Source organism: Antechinus flavipes, chromosome 1 (genome assembly GCF_016432865.1).
Source record: "Antechinus flavipes isolate AdamAnt ecotype Samford, QLD, Australia chromosome 1, AdamAnt_v2, whole genome shotgun sequence".
Taxonomy (NCBI): Eukaryota; Metazoa; Chordata; class Mammalia; order Dasyuromorphia; family Dasyuridae; genus Antechinus; species Antechinus flavipes.
In genome coordinates, this window is record NC_067398.1 from 667993250 (window position 1) to 668006666 (window position 13417).

A 13417-nucleotide genomic window follows, 5' to 3' on the forward strand; every position below is an offset into this window, starting at 1 on the left:
ATACAACACATTAGGACTTGCACAAAGAGTGGGTGGGGGCCATTCTTTCTCCAAGCATATATATTTTTAGAGTATGGTCCAATTACTATTTAGCCTCACGTGCTTGGGACCTCAGTACATCAACTCAAGCCTCAGCCCATTACAGGTGTTATTAAGCCTATGCAAATTGACCATGTCTGTCTTTTTGTGTTAACTTCAGTTTTGAGTCCAGGTGGTATCACTGGGAGAATATTGGCATTACAAAGATGGATTTCTATTAGGGAATAATTTCTTGGGCAGATTGAAAAGACTGGTTTCCTAAATGCATTTAGAAAACCTACTCTTTTATTCAGCTTTGGACAAATATGTTATCCATTTTCAGTGATGCCCAACGTAGATATGTAATGGACTTAACCCATTGACTATCCAAATATGTGTTATAATTTTGGAGATGGGCATCTTGAGCCACTTGGTTTTTCCTGTGTAAATTTCTAGGCCTCTTTTGAATGGCAGTCTGAGTAGTCACTAGAGTATGCATATGTCATCTACAAATAGCATTTTGAGGTCTTATAATTTATAGGAATCTCTTTTCAGTTTGCACTTTGCCTAAAAATCCATCATTATGATGGTAAGTACCCTTGCATACTGATGATAATCAGAAAATTGTTGATAAACAAAATTGAATTTTATAGAGGCTTTACATTTACTTTTTTGCTCTGCTTTTTGTTAATCAACAAATAAACACAGAAGAGTATTGTATTTGCTATACATTGCAATTCTGTGGCTACACCATGTGGTCCACCATAGAAAATTCTGTGAAAGCCTATTTGTTCCTTTATCAAATTTTTGCTAAGGATGCATTTGATACATGGGAAGGTCATTCTCATAAAGTTTTATTTGATAAATTACAAGTTGTTATTTGCTTCTGTTTTCTAAGTTGCCTTTTGGGGGGTAATACATAAAATCCATTTTTTTTTCTGTTTAGGAACATTCTTCCTCTTAAGAAATATCTTGATTATTAGTTCCTACATACTTTAAAAACTATGTGGCCTCCTACGAGTTCCTTCTGTATGTTTGATCAGTTTTAGACATTCTTCTAGATTTCACCCTTTTAAAGTGTCATTTCTCTTTTCTTATGGAGTACATTGGATCTTAAAGTGTTGAGTCCAAATATGGTGATTCCAGTGTCATTAATGTTTTTTAAGTCAATTTTATTTTTAGTTCTGAATTTTCTCTTATTCCTTGTCCATTCAACCCTCAAACCTGTTAATACATAAACAAATTCCTGCATTAATCATATCCAAAAGAAAAAATGCTCCATTCAGCAATCTTGAGTCCATCATCTCTTTATTTGAAGGTAGATGTCATGTTTAATCTTGAGTCCTTTGGAATTGTGATAGGTCATTGTATTGATCAGAATTCTTAAGTCGTTCAAAGTTGATTATCTTAACAGTATAGTTTTTATTGTATAAATTGTTCAGTCTTCTCAGGTTTTTCCAAAACAGTCCTCTTCATCATTTCTTTCTTTTTTAATTTTAATCTTTTAAGCACAGTTTCAAAATTCTTTTTTCAGTTCCAAATTCACTTGTTTTTCTTTATGCACTCAGTGAGGAGGGAAGAAAAATATGTAGAGTCTTTTAAAACAAATTTCTGCATTATAGCTTATGTTCCAGAAAAGAAAAAGAAAAAATATGCTTCAGTTTGCCTTTTGGGTCCATTAGTTCTCTGTCTGATGGTATATAGCATATTTCATCATATTTGATATTGTGTTGGGTCATTGTGCTGATCAGAATTACTTTCATAGTTGATTATTTTTACAATATTGCTACTACTGTGTATATTATTCTCCTGGTTTGTTTATTTGATTTTGCATCAGTTAATTTCTTCCTAGGTTTTTCTAAGACCATTCTTTTCATCTTTTTTTACAGCACAGTAGTCTTTCATCCCATTTGTATAACATAAGATGTTTAGCCATTTCTCAGTTTCTACTTCTTTGCCACCACAAAAAGTGTATCTATAAATATTTTTGTATCTATAAATATTTTTGTATATCTTGTTCCTTTTTTCTCTTTCTTGCTGGCTTAAAGGTTATGCACAGTTTTATAGTCCTTTGCTTTCCAGAATGGTTGGAGTAGTTTATAGTTATCCCTGGATGCCAGGTAGTTTTTTTTTTTTCTTCTTTTTTTAATTATAGCTTTTTATTTACAAGTTATATGCATGGGTAATTTTACAGCATTGACCTTTTGTTCCAATTTTTCCCCTCCTTCCCTTTTCTCCGTCCCCCAGATGGCAGGTTGAACAACACATGTTAAATATATTAAAGTATAAATTAAATACAATATAAGTATACATGTCCAAACAGTTATTTTGCTGTACAAAAAGAATCAGACTTTGAAATAGTGTACAATTAGCCTGTGAAGGAAATAAAAAATGCAAGTGGACAAAAATAGAGGGTTTGAGAATTCTATGTAGTGGTTCATAGTCATCTCCCAAAGTTCCTTCGCTTGGGTGTAGCTGGTTCAATTCATTACTGCTCTATTGGAACTGATTTGGTTCATCCCATTGCTGAAGATTGGCTACGCCCATCAGAATTGATTATCATATAGTATTGTTGTTGAAGTATATAATGATCTCCTGATGCTGCTCATTTCACTAAGCATCAGTTCATGTAAGTCTCTCCAGGCCTTTCTGAAATCATCCTGTTGGCCATTTCTTACAGACCAATAATACCACAATTTATTCAGCCATTCTCCAATTGATGGGCATCCACTCAGTTTCCAGTTTCTGGCCACTACAAAGAAGGCTGCTACAAACATTCTTGCAGATACAGTCTTTTCCCTTCTTTAAAATCTCTTTGGGATACAAGCCCAGTAGAAACACTGCTGGATCAAGGCTATGCACAATTTGATAACTTTTCGAGCATAGTTCCAAATGGCTTTCCAGAATGGCTGGATGTGTCCACAATTCCACCAACAGTGTATCAGTGTCCCTGTTTTCCCATATCCCCTCCAACATTCCGCATTATCTTTTCCTGTCATTCTAGCCAATCTGACAGGTGTGTAGTGGTATCTCAGAGTTGTCTTAATTTGCATTTCTCTGATTAATAATGACTTGGAGCATCTTTTCTGCCATATAGTTTTTTGGTAATTTTTTTAACAAGGAGATTATATTTGATAACTGAGGCCCTTTGACTTTCTCTTAAGACAATACTTATACTTCTGGTGATGAGAAAAAAAGAAATTGTGCTAAGAGTTGATATCTTAATTTTTATCCATTTTCCATTTTTAATGTTAACTTTTTAAGTGGATTGACTTGAAACCCTTATAATTGCATAACCTAGCCATCTTATTTTTCTTTATTTTCTGATTTGGTGTTGATTTTGACCTTTTTTTAGATAGTCTTTTGTTTAACTTCACAAAGATACTTGTTACAGAAAGAATTTCCTCGTTAGTATCCAATTGTAATCTAGTAAAACAAAAACTCACTTAGTCCATGTCCAAAAATATATGTGACTCATTCTGTACCCTTAGTTCATCACCTCTTTATCAGGAAATTGGTAGCATGTTATATCATGGGTTCTTTGGAATTGTGGTTGGTTTTTTTATTGATAAGTTTTTCAGTCTTGCAAAGTTTTTCTTTTTTACACTGTTGTTAATATATATTCATTGTTTTCTTCTGCTCACTTCACTCTGCATCATTTCATACAAATCTTTCAAGATTTTTCTGAACTGTCCTTTGTCATTTCTTATAGTGCTATGATATTCCATTACATTCATATACCATAATTTGTTCAGACAGACTTTCCCTAATTGATGGGCAGCTCCTCATTTTTCAAATCTTTGTTATCACAAAAAAGAGCTCCTGTAAACATTTTTGTACATATGGATCTTTTTCATCTTTATTTGATCTCTTTGCAATGTAGACCTAATAGTGGTATTACTGAGTCACAGAGTACACATAGTTTAATAACATTTTTGATATAGTTTTATGTTACTTTCCAGAATGGTCATACCAGTTCATAGTTCTAGCAAGTGCATTATTGAGCCTGTTTTTCTATAACACCTCTAATATTTGTAATTTTCCTTTTTTACAAACTTTGCCAATATAATAAGTGTTGTTACAGGAGCAACCACCTAGTGTTACGGGAGCCACCTGCTAGTGGCTGCTGGGGATCTAATTCTGACCAGCAGAATAGATCCCTTCATGTGAGAGGATGATGATACAAGGAGACTGAGAGGCAGTTGTATTCTCTGACCTCTCTCTTCTCCTCTCCTCTCTTGCCTCCAATTTATTTCATTCCCAATCCACAAGCAACATCTGTGTCAGTAAAGGCTGATTTGCAATTCCTTCAGAGGTGTTACGATTTACAGCTGTGGGGGCTTTTGGAGAATTGACCTGCCCATACCTTCTGAATTCAATTCTCCCTGTACAACAAGAAAACTGTTCGGTTCTGCACACGTATATTGTATCCAGGATATACTGTAACCTATTCAACATGTAAAGGATTGCTTGCCATCTGGGGGAGGGGGTGGAGGGAGGGAGGGGAAAAATCGGAACAGAAATGAATGCAAGAGATAATGTTGTAAAAAATTACCCCGGCATGAGTTCTATCAATAAAAAGTTATTTAAAAAAAAAAAAAAGAGAGAGAGAGAGAGAATTGACTTGCCCCTGCACACTTGAGCATGGTCCTTAACAAGTTAGAGTTCTTTACTTTCACATTCTAACTGGAGCATTTTTCTCCCTATATACTATAGATGATTTGGATTTCTTCCCTTGAAAACTGCTTGTTTATATCCTTGGATCATTCATCACTTGGGGAATGACTTTTATTCCTATAAATTTGAATCAATTCCATATATATCTTGGAAATGAGACATTCATCAGAGAAACTTGCAAATATTTTCCAGTTAAATCTTTTCCTTCTAACCTTACTGTGTTGGTTTAGTTTGCAAAATCTTTTAAATTTTATATAGTCAAAATTGTCCATTTTATCTTCTGTAATGTTTTCTTTCATTATCTCTTGTTTTCTGTATAGTCAGTTTCATTTTCTATGATGCTGTAGGTATTGCCTTTTGCACCACCAAAAGGTGTCCTCTTGAAAAAAGTATTTATGACATACATGCATGACATTTTTTAGGGATGACAACGTTGAGTTATAGCTTATAATCTCATTTTAAAATCCAAAACCTTCTCTTCTGCCATGTTTTCAGTGTCTTCCCTTCACATTAAAGCTATGTGCAGTTGATTTGAAAACCTCTTGTCAGGTTCTTCATAGAATTTGTTTATTCTCCTTTTTTTTTTCCTCAGCATGTCAGTCCACTTAGTGTAGTTGCCTTCATAGTCTTTTTGCTTATGCTCTTGATTAATACTGCAAATCAAGATATCAAATATCTTACATAAAAGTGATTTTTTTGGTTGCCTTTGGGCCCACAGTGAAACCTGTTCTGTAAATTCCTTTGCTCAAGAAAACCTATGAGCCATTCTTCCATGGAGATGTAATTTGTTTGTTTTGTGATTAGAATGCTAATATTAAAATTAGTAAGTGAAGAAGCATTTATTAAGTATTTTGTGCTAAGTTCTGGGAACATCAAAACAAAGTCTTTGCCCTTAAGGAACTTAAACAGTGTCATTGGCTGACATAGCCTATTTGGGGAGTCCTGGTTATGATTTAGGAAATTATTTTTGATGTTTTGTTTTAGGAAATCACAGGGATGATCTGGAGAGTCATGTGAATTGACTTATGTATAAATAGGGGGAGTGGGAAGAATGTAAAAAGAAAATGGTTTGGGTGGAATATAAAATATGGTTGGGGTCAATTAGATATATTGTACAATGTGAATTTACACTTACTAATTAGTATAGTTAGGTCCCAGGATTGAGGCTCCAAAGTTAAGTGGGTTAAATCTTCTGGGGCACAGTTTCTGGAAGTGTGCTAGGGGCTAACGCAGGTGTTCCTTTTTTCTGGTAATGTGTTATTGTTTGGCACTGGATAAAAGTCACACATTTGGAACATCAACAGTTAATTTAATGTTTATAAATGAGCTAAATACTGTATGGTTCACATTTTAATTTTATGACTTTAGAAAATATTTTCCAGGGGCAGCTAGGTGGCGCAGTGGATAGAGCACCAGCCCTGAAGTCAGGAGGACCTGAGTTCAAATCTGCCCTCAGACACTTAACACTTCCTAGCTGTGTGACCCTGGGCAAGTCACTTAACCCCAATTGCCTCAGCAAAAAAAAAAAAAAAAAAAAAGAAAATATTTTCCTCACATGAACCTTGTGAGATCGGTATTACAAATAAGATTTATATTTTAAAGGTGGGGGAACAATGAGTCAGAAATGACCATGACTTGACCCCCAGTCTACTTCTCAGGGCTCTTAATCACTAGTGATGATGATGATGATAATGCTTAGTTCTTTTAGCTCTATAAGGTTTTACAAAGAACTTAAAACATTCTTGTGAGGCAGGAAGTACAGGTATTTTTATTCCTATTTTTAGGTGAAGGAAGCTAAGGCTTAGATGTTAACTTATAACAAATGCCTGAGCTGGGCCTTACCAGTTCCATTTTTTCCCCATTACACCATACTTTTTCTCAAAGTTAACCTCTTATATGGAAAAGTACTTTTCTAAGAAGAAAGGACTGTTTGATTGTGTGGTATTATTATTAGTAGTGTTTGATAGGAAAAGATGGGAATCAAAGAAATTGAGCTTCATGATGTGAAAATGCATTTTTGTACTCTCTGAATTTTCCTGCAGCTGGACTTTTATAGTTGGATCTTGACAGAAATATAGTCTTGCATTCAGAGAAAATACAAATAATTGTACTTACTGCCCTCATCACTTTGAGATCTACTTTCAAAATCACTGTAAACAATCTCTTCTTTCCTCTCTTTTCCTTTTCTCTCTTCTCCCTTTTTCTCAGAAACTCCAAGAAACTCAGAAACTACTGAACAGAGATTTATATTCCTCCTTTAGCCTAATCGTAAAGTACACAAGTTCCACAAATTCCCACTTTGTTCTTTCTTGTGTTAGCATTTAATGTGGCACTTTTCTTTCAAGACAAGTAGTACCTTGATGGTACCTGCTGGGTGCCAGGCGTTATGCTAAGTGCTTACAGATATCTTATTTGATCCCCACAACAATTCTATGAGGTAGATGCTGTTGTTGTTTCCATTTTACAGAAAAGGAAACTGAGGTCTACTGTGGTTCATTCAGTTGCCTAGAAGCACATAACTAGTTTGAGTATGTGAGAGGGGAGGTGAAGGAGGGGGGCAGAATTTGAATTCAGATCTTCCTGATTCCAGACCAACCTCTTTATCTCAGTTGTTAAGAAGCTTTTTTCTTTATATGGAACTAAAATTTGCCTCCACTGCTTCTAATTCTCTCTGGAATAGCCCTTCCTAATATTTATTCTGTAGCTAAATATCCCCAGTTTCATCAACTACTTCTCATGTGACTTGCTTTCAGTATTCTCATCATCCTGGATCCAAAGATTGTTCCAGCATTTTTCATTTCAGTTTAGTTTGCAGTCCACTCAAATCTTTGTTGTGTGTGTGTGTGTGTGTGTGTGTGTGTGTGTGTGTGTGTGTGTGTTAAGGATTGTGGTAGAGTCCCATCTCTCTGGCCCTGAATTTGTGCAGTTGATTATTTGGTTCTAAGTGTCAGACTTTACATTTATTCCTATTAAATGTCATCTCACTGGACTTGGTCTATCAACTTTGTCAAGAATTCTTTGAATCTCATCTGTCATCCAATAGGCTAACTTTCCCTTTTAGCTTTGTATAATGTCATTTTAAGATATGATAAGGATGCCATCTGTATAATTAGTCAAGTCTCTGGTAAAAATTTCCCAGAGTCTGAGATAGATTTCTGGACCACTTCATTATAGGCCTGACTCCAACTTTGACAAGAATAGCTCCTTTGGAGTCATACACTTAATTGCAAAACCACTTGATTTATATTGCTTTTGAATTCTCATTTATGCCTTTTCTATCAGAATAGCATGAAAGCCTTTGTAAAATGTTCTCCTGGAACTGAAAGAATGAATAAATTGTTAATTAAGCATTGACTGTGTGCAACATGCTAAGGATACAAGTGCTCTTGAGGATCTCATTCTAGTGGAGGAGGTGCCACATATGCACTTCAGCTGTAAGTCAGATGGAAGTTCAGATATTAACTCCCTCTATAGCATTCTTTTCATTTACTAGCCTAGCTTGTTGGAATCTTTACAAACTGCTAACTCTAATATTAGAGTTGATAGATTATTGATCTGATCTTAAAAGAAAATGTTTTGGGTCAGAAACAAGGTACTAAGTAGAACTGATTAATACAATGCTTGTGTTTACACTTTTACTCGTTGGAATTCACAAGTATGGGAGATTCACAAAGTAAACTTTGTAACTTTGTAACTTTGTGAATTCATACCTCCCTTGAAGCTCTTAGGGCCAGAGAGCACTATGGGAGAAACCCATAGTCCCTCTGTCGCATCCCACAATTCCTTTCTCTCGAATAGAGCTTCAAAGGGGCCAGTCAGAAGAGTTTTCAGAGGAAGAAGGTATGAGTCGAGAGTCCAGCAGAAGTTTGAGAAGGCTCTCTCAGAGGCACAACCAGATTCATCTTCATCTCACACCACTGTGGTAGGTGGCTGGGCTCCTGCACTTCCCCCACTGAGACCAAGCGGGTCTGAAAGACTCACCAGAAAGCTGCCAAGCCCCAAGTGAAGGAGGCAAGAGATTCATTCCATCTTTGTGCTGGCTGGAGGCTGAAGAAAGTAGAGGCAGAGGCTGAAGGACAGAACCTTTGGATTTGGAGACATTCGGAGAGAGCTCTTGGAATCAAGCAGAGAGATAGGCCTCTCAACTAACTGGGCTATTTTGGAAGGTGAAAATAAACATTTGAACTTTTATCACCTGACTGCGTTTTGGGTGATTATTTACTCTTAACTGATACTAAGACTGCCTCCAGAAAACCTCCCCAAGAAACCTGCTTTCTCCCAGAGAGAACCATCATCTTATGTCATTTTAAAGAAGAAAAAGAACTCCACACTAGCTATCTTGTTTTCTTACAGAACAAGCTTAGTCTGGCAGAACTTGTCCTTGGTGAAGTTAAACTGTTTGCTGTTGTTCAACTCTTTTCCTATTTCCCTCTCTAAATGACTCCATATAATTCTCTTAGTGATTATAGAATTTTAAAAAAGCATCCTACTTTCCTTGCAAATTCCTTTCTTTTCCCTTGATTGGGAATGGGGCAAATATTTGCTCATCTCTAGTTTTCTGGTCTCTCTCCCTGTCTCTGTGATTGTTCACAGATCACTATTAGGGATTCTGTCATCATATCTGCTCATTCTTTCCAATGCACTGGTATTGTTCAGATGCACTTGGGCATTTTTTTTTTTGTCTCACTGATCGTGGAGTTCAACTTTCTCTTAACCATTTTTGTTTTGTCTTTCCCAGTCCAAAGATCAATTTCCTTGGCTAGAAAACAAGCAACAAACATTGGAATTGCATTGTCTACCTCCTCATCAGCCTGTTTTTTTCTTTACTTTTTTTGGTGGTCATCCTCAGTTCCTTGCCATTGCTTTCATCTTTATAGCTTGCAGTGTTTGGTAAACTTTTAACTGTTTTTGTAATTAACTTGAGTCTTCTGTGTAAACCTATGTAGTGTTTGATCAAACCCTAATATTTACCAGGTCTGAATCATAGAATTTCAGAGTTGGGAGGTAGATAGATCTAGACTGAAACATACCATCGAAGGATCAGTCAACCCACCAACCAGCCTGTCATTAAACATTAAGTGACTACTGTATGCCAAGCACTGTGCTTGGTCACACAGGGGTTATAAAAGAGGTAAAAGACAATTTCAGCCCTCAAGGAGTTTGTAATCTTAGAGTAAACATGAAAGAAAATATGTGCAAAGCAAACTATGTACAGGATAAAAAGAAAATAATTAATAAAAAAATACTAGAATTAAGAGGGATTGGGAACAGATCAAACTCTTTGTTGAAAACTCAACATATTAAATTCCTTTTTTGATCCTAGTTATTTTCTCTTCGGCAAAAATCTTAAATCACTCTTCCAAGTGATAGTCTTTTATATAATTGACGCTCTCAAACTGACTTTTGCACACATGCTTCCTGTACTCTCCCTATGTGTGGGCTAAACATCCCCATCTCATAGCCCTCCTTTAGAGATTATCCAGTTTATTAATCTTTCCTAATTAATGTGATACCTAAACTAAGCAGCACTTCAGATGTAATCTCACCACAACAAAATAATTTCTACCTCTTCCCTCTCCCTCCTTCCTTCCTACCTCACTCCCCTCTAAATTCCTAACATTCCTATCCCCCCTCCCCTACAAGACGTTCTTTGTTCGTGGGAATCAGGTCCAGAATATGGAGTTCCTCTTGGAGAAGAAGCACCTCTACCTTCTGAAACAAGGTCAGGTTGATTGTGGGTGATTGCATTGATAGGAGAAAGAGCTTCAGTGAAGAACTATTCCAACCTATACCATAAAAAAATTCTGTTTCACACAGCTAACACTGGATCTTTGCTCTAATTCTGAGCCAGCTCATTCTACTTTTGTATCGCTCTAATTGCTGGGAAATTCTTTCCTTCGATCAGTTCTCAATAAGATAGTCAATTAGTACTTATTAACTGATGGCCATTTGCCAAGATGCTGCTAGCACTGGGGGATACAGAGATAGAAATGATATAAGCCCTGCCCTGAAAGAATGAAAAATTCTGTTGGAGGGGCAATATGTACACATAGCTATATAGCCAGGACTTCCTAGCTTTGAGATTGCGGCTTTTTCCTCATAAGAAAGTAAAAAAGACTGTAGTCATTATAGGGATATGGAAGCACCTTAAAGACCTAGTGTAAGTGTTGTTGAGAGTCAGGCTTTGAAGGAAGCTAGGGATTGTACCCTGGGGGAGATGAGGCCACAGGGGGTCAAGGGAGTCTTGTCTGGTCCAGCTACAAAGGCATGTGGGAGCTGTTAGGAAAGGCCTAAATGCCAAAGTATCAGTTTGTTTGTGATCCTAGAGTAATGGAAAGCTGGGGCAATGATTGAGCAAAGCAGTAATATGATGAAACCTGTTCTATATGAGTAATATTACTGTGGTGGCTGAATGAACGATGTCTTACAGAAGGGAAGAGAACTGAGGCTGGGAGATGGCTGAGGGAGTGTTTGGAAACAGGGAGTGAAGGAAAGAGGGACAAGCCAGAATGATTTTATATGAGGAAACCCCAAAACAGTTGGCTGTTTTGCTAAAGCTTTTGTGGGTATCTGAAGTCTTATAACATCCTTCCATGCTGAGCTTGTGATCCAATCGTTAAGCCACATGGTCAGGAGCTTGCTTCAGTTGCAATCTAATGTCCTTTTTAAATTTTTTTAATTTATTTTTTTATTTTTTTATTTTTATTTTTATTTTTTTGCTGAGGCAATTGGGATTAAGTGACTTGCCCAGGGTCACACAGCTAGGAAGTGTTAAGTGTCTGAGGCCAGATTTGAACTCAGGTCTTGGTGCTCTATCCACTGCGCTACCTTGCTGCCCCCTAATGTTCCTTTTTCTGCCATTATGTTTCCTCTTTTTCCTGAATTTCTCAAGTTAACTGTACCATATAACTTTACTGATCCTTAGACAAATTGTCAGTTGGCATCAATGGAATTAAAAAGCTGCTTACACTAATGAAGTCACAGATTTTGCCCACACATCTTCCTTCATCTGTCTTGTACCTTGTAAATGGGGCACATTCTGGTCCTGGGCTGCTCCAGGCCTTTCTGATACTGACGGGCAGCTTCGTTTCGTTGGAGCAAGATTCCTGCTTCACTTTAACTTTTTATCATCCCCCTATGTTAGAGCCCAATGTATTATTGCTGACTTCTTTGTTGGCTTGTCTCTGTGAATGGGACCTTTAAGGTCAAATATATTTCTTGTTTTGACTTCTCTGGTTTATCTGTCTTATTGCCTGGGTTCTTGGCATATGTGTGCAGGCAGCTGAATACAAGTGTTGCTTCTGGTCCTTTATACCTCTTCTCCTTAATGGGTTATATCTGTTATCCTTTGACCTGGCAGAATTACGTGGGCAATTTCATGTCAACTTATTCTTTTGATAAAGTTTAGAAGTCTCAGGCAGATGTTTTTGTTTTTGTTTTTGATCTTCACTTGTTGTACTTTCTCCTTGGTCTGTTGTTATTATAAGTCCTGAACCAGAAATCCAAATCACATTCTCAGTTACCACTTTCCCCCCTCCCTCCTTTTTCCCCTATCAATAGTATTTTATTTTTCCAAATACAAATATAGTTTTCAACATTCATTTTTCTAAGATTTTTGTTCCAAAATTTTTACCCTCCCTTCCTCTCTCACTTGTTACCTCCCCAAGATAGCATATACAGTCCTTTTAAACATATTTCCATATGTGTCATATTATGCAAGAAAAATCAGACCAAAAAGGAAAAAAAACAAGAGAAGGAAGAAGCAAGCAAGCAAAAAAAAAAAAAAAAGTGAAAATACTATGTTTCAATCCACATTCAGTCATCCACAGATGGTATTTTCCATCTGAAAATATCTTGGATCACTTAATTGCTGGAAGAGCCAAGTCCATCATATTTGATCATTACATAATCTTGCTGTTATTGTGTACAATGTTTGCTTGCTTCTGCTCATTTCACTCAGCATCAGTTCATGTCCAGGCTTTTTTAAAGCCATTCTGCTGATTATTTCTTTCTTTCTTTTTTTTTTTTTGAACACCAAACAGAAGAGTTTATTTTGTCCTTGAGGCAAAAGAGAGCCATTGGAACAAGTTTTAGGTGGGATTAGCACAAACTGAGGAGCTTTCTAAGGGAGAGTGGATGGTCTCAGGATGTATATGGAATAACGGCTCTAGAACTTAAAAGGACCTTGGAGGACGCCTGGTCCAACTCTTCACTTTACAGATAAGGAAACTGAGCTCTACTGTGTCTTACCCAGGGCCACATGGGTGGCAGTCATCCACAAGAGTTGGGAACTGAACCCCAATTCCTGGAGCCACCCTAGTGCTCCTTTCCCTAAGCCACACCATAAAGACTTAATCTGCTGATTATTTCTTATAGAACAATAATATTCCATTACAACTTAGCCATTCCCTAATGGACATCCACTACATTTCTAATTACTTCCCACTACAAAAAAAGCTGCTACAAACATTTTTATACATGTGTATACTTTTGGAATTTCTTTGGGATATAGACTAGTAGTAATAATGCTGGATTAAAGGATATACACAGTTTTATAATCCTTTAGGCAAATTCCAAATTACTCTCCACAGTAGTTGGATCATTTCACATCAGTTACCATCCTCTTAACACGCTATTCACATCCCAGTGTACATTTCATTTCTGAAGACGTTATCTTGAGTTGCTAACAGCATTAAAAACACTGCCTTTATCCTTAAGGTCT

At 36.6% G+C, this 13417-nt stretch overlaps 1 protein-coding gene across 1 annotated transcript in view; it reads left to right on the top strand.

The window, feature by feature from the left end:
* The window catches only part of SIN3B (SIN3 transcription regulator family member B), a 76460-nt gene that overhangs the window by 6632 nt on the left and 56411 nt on the right, over positions 1-13417 (top strand). The gene's annotated exons all lie outside the window — the stretch shown is intronic.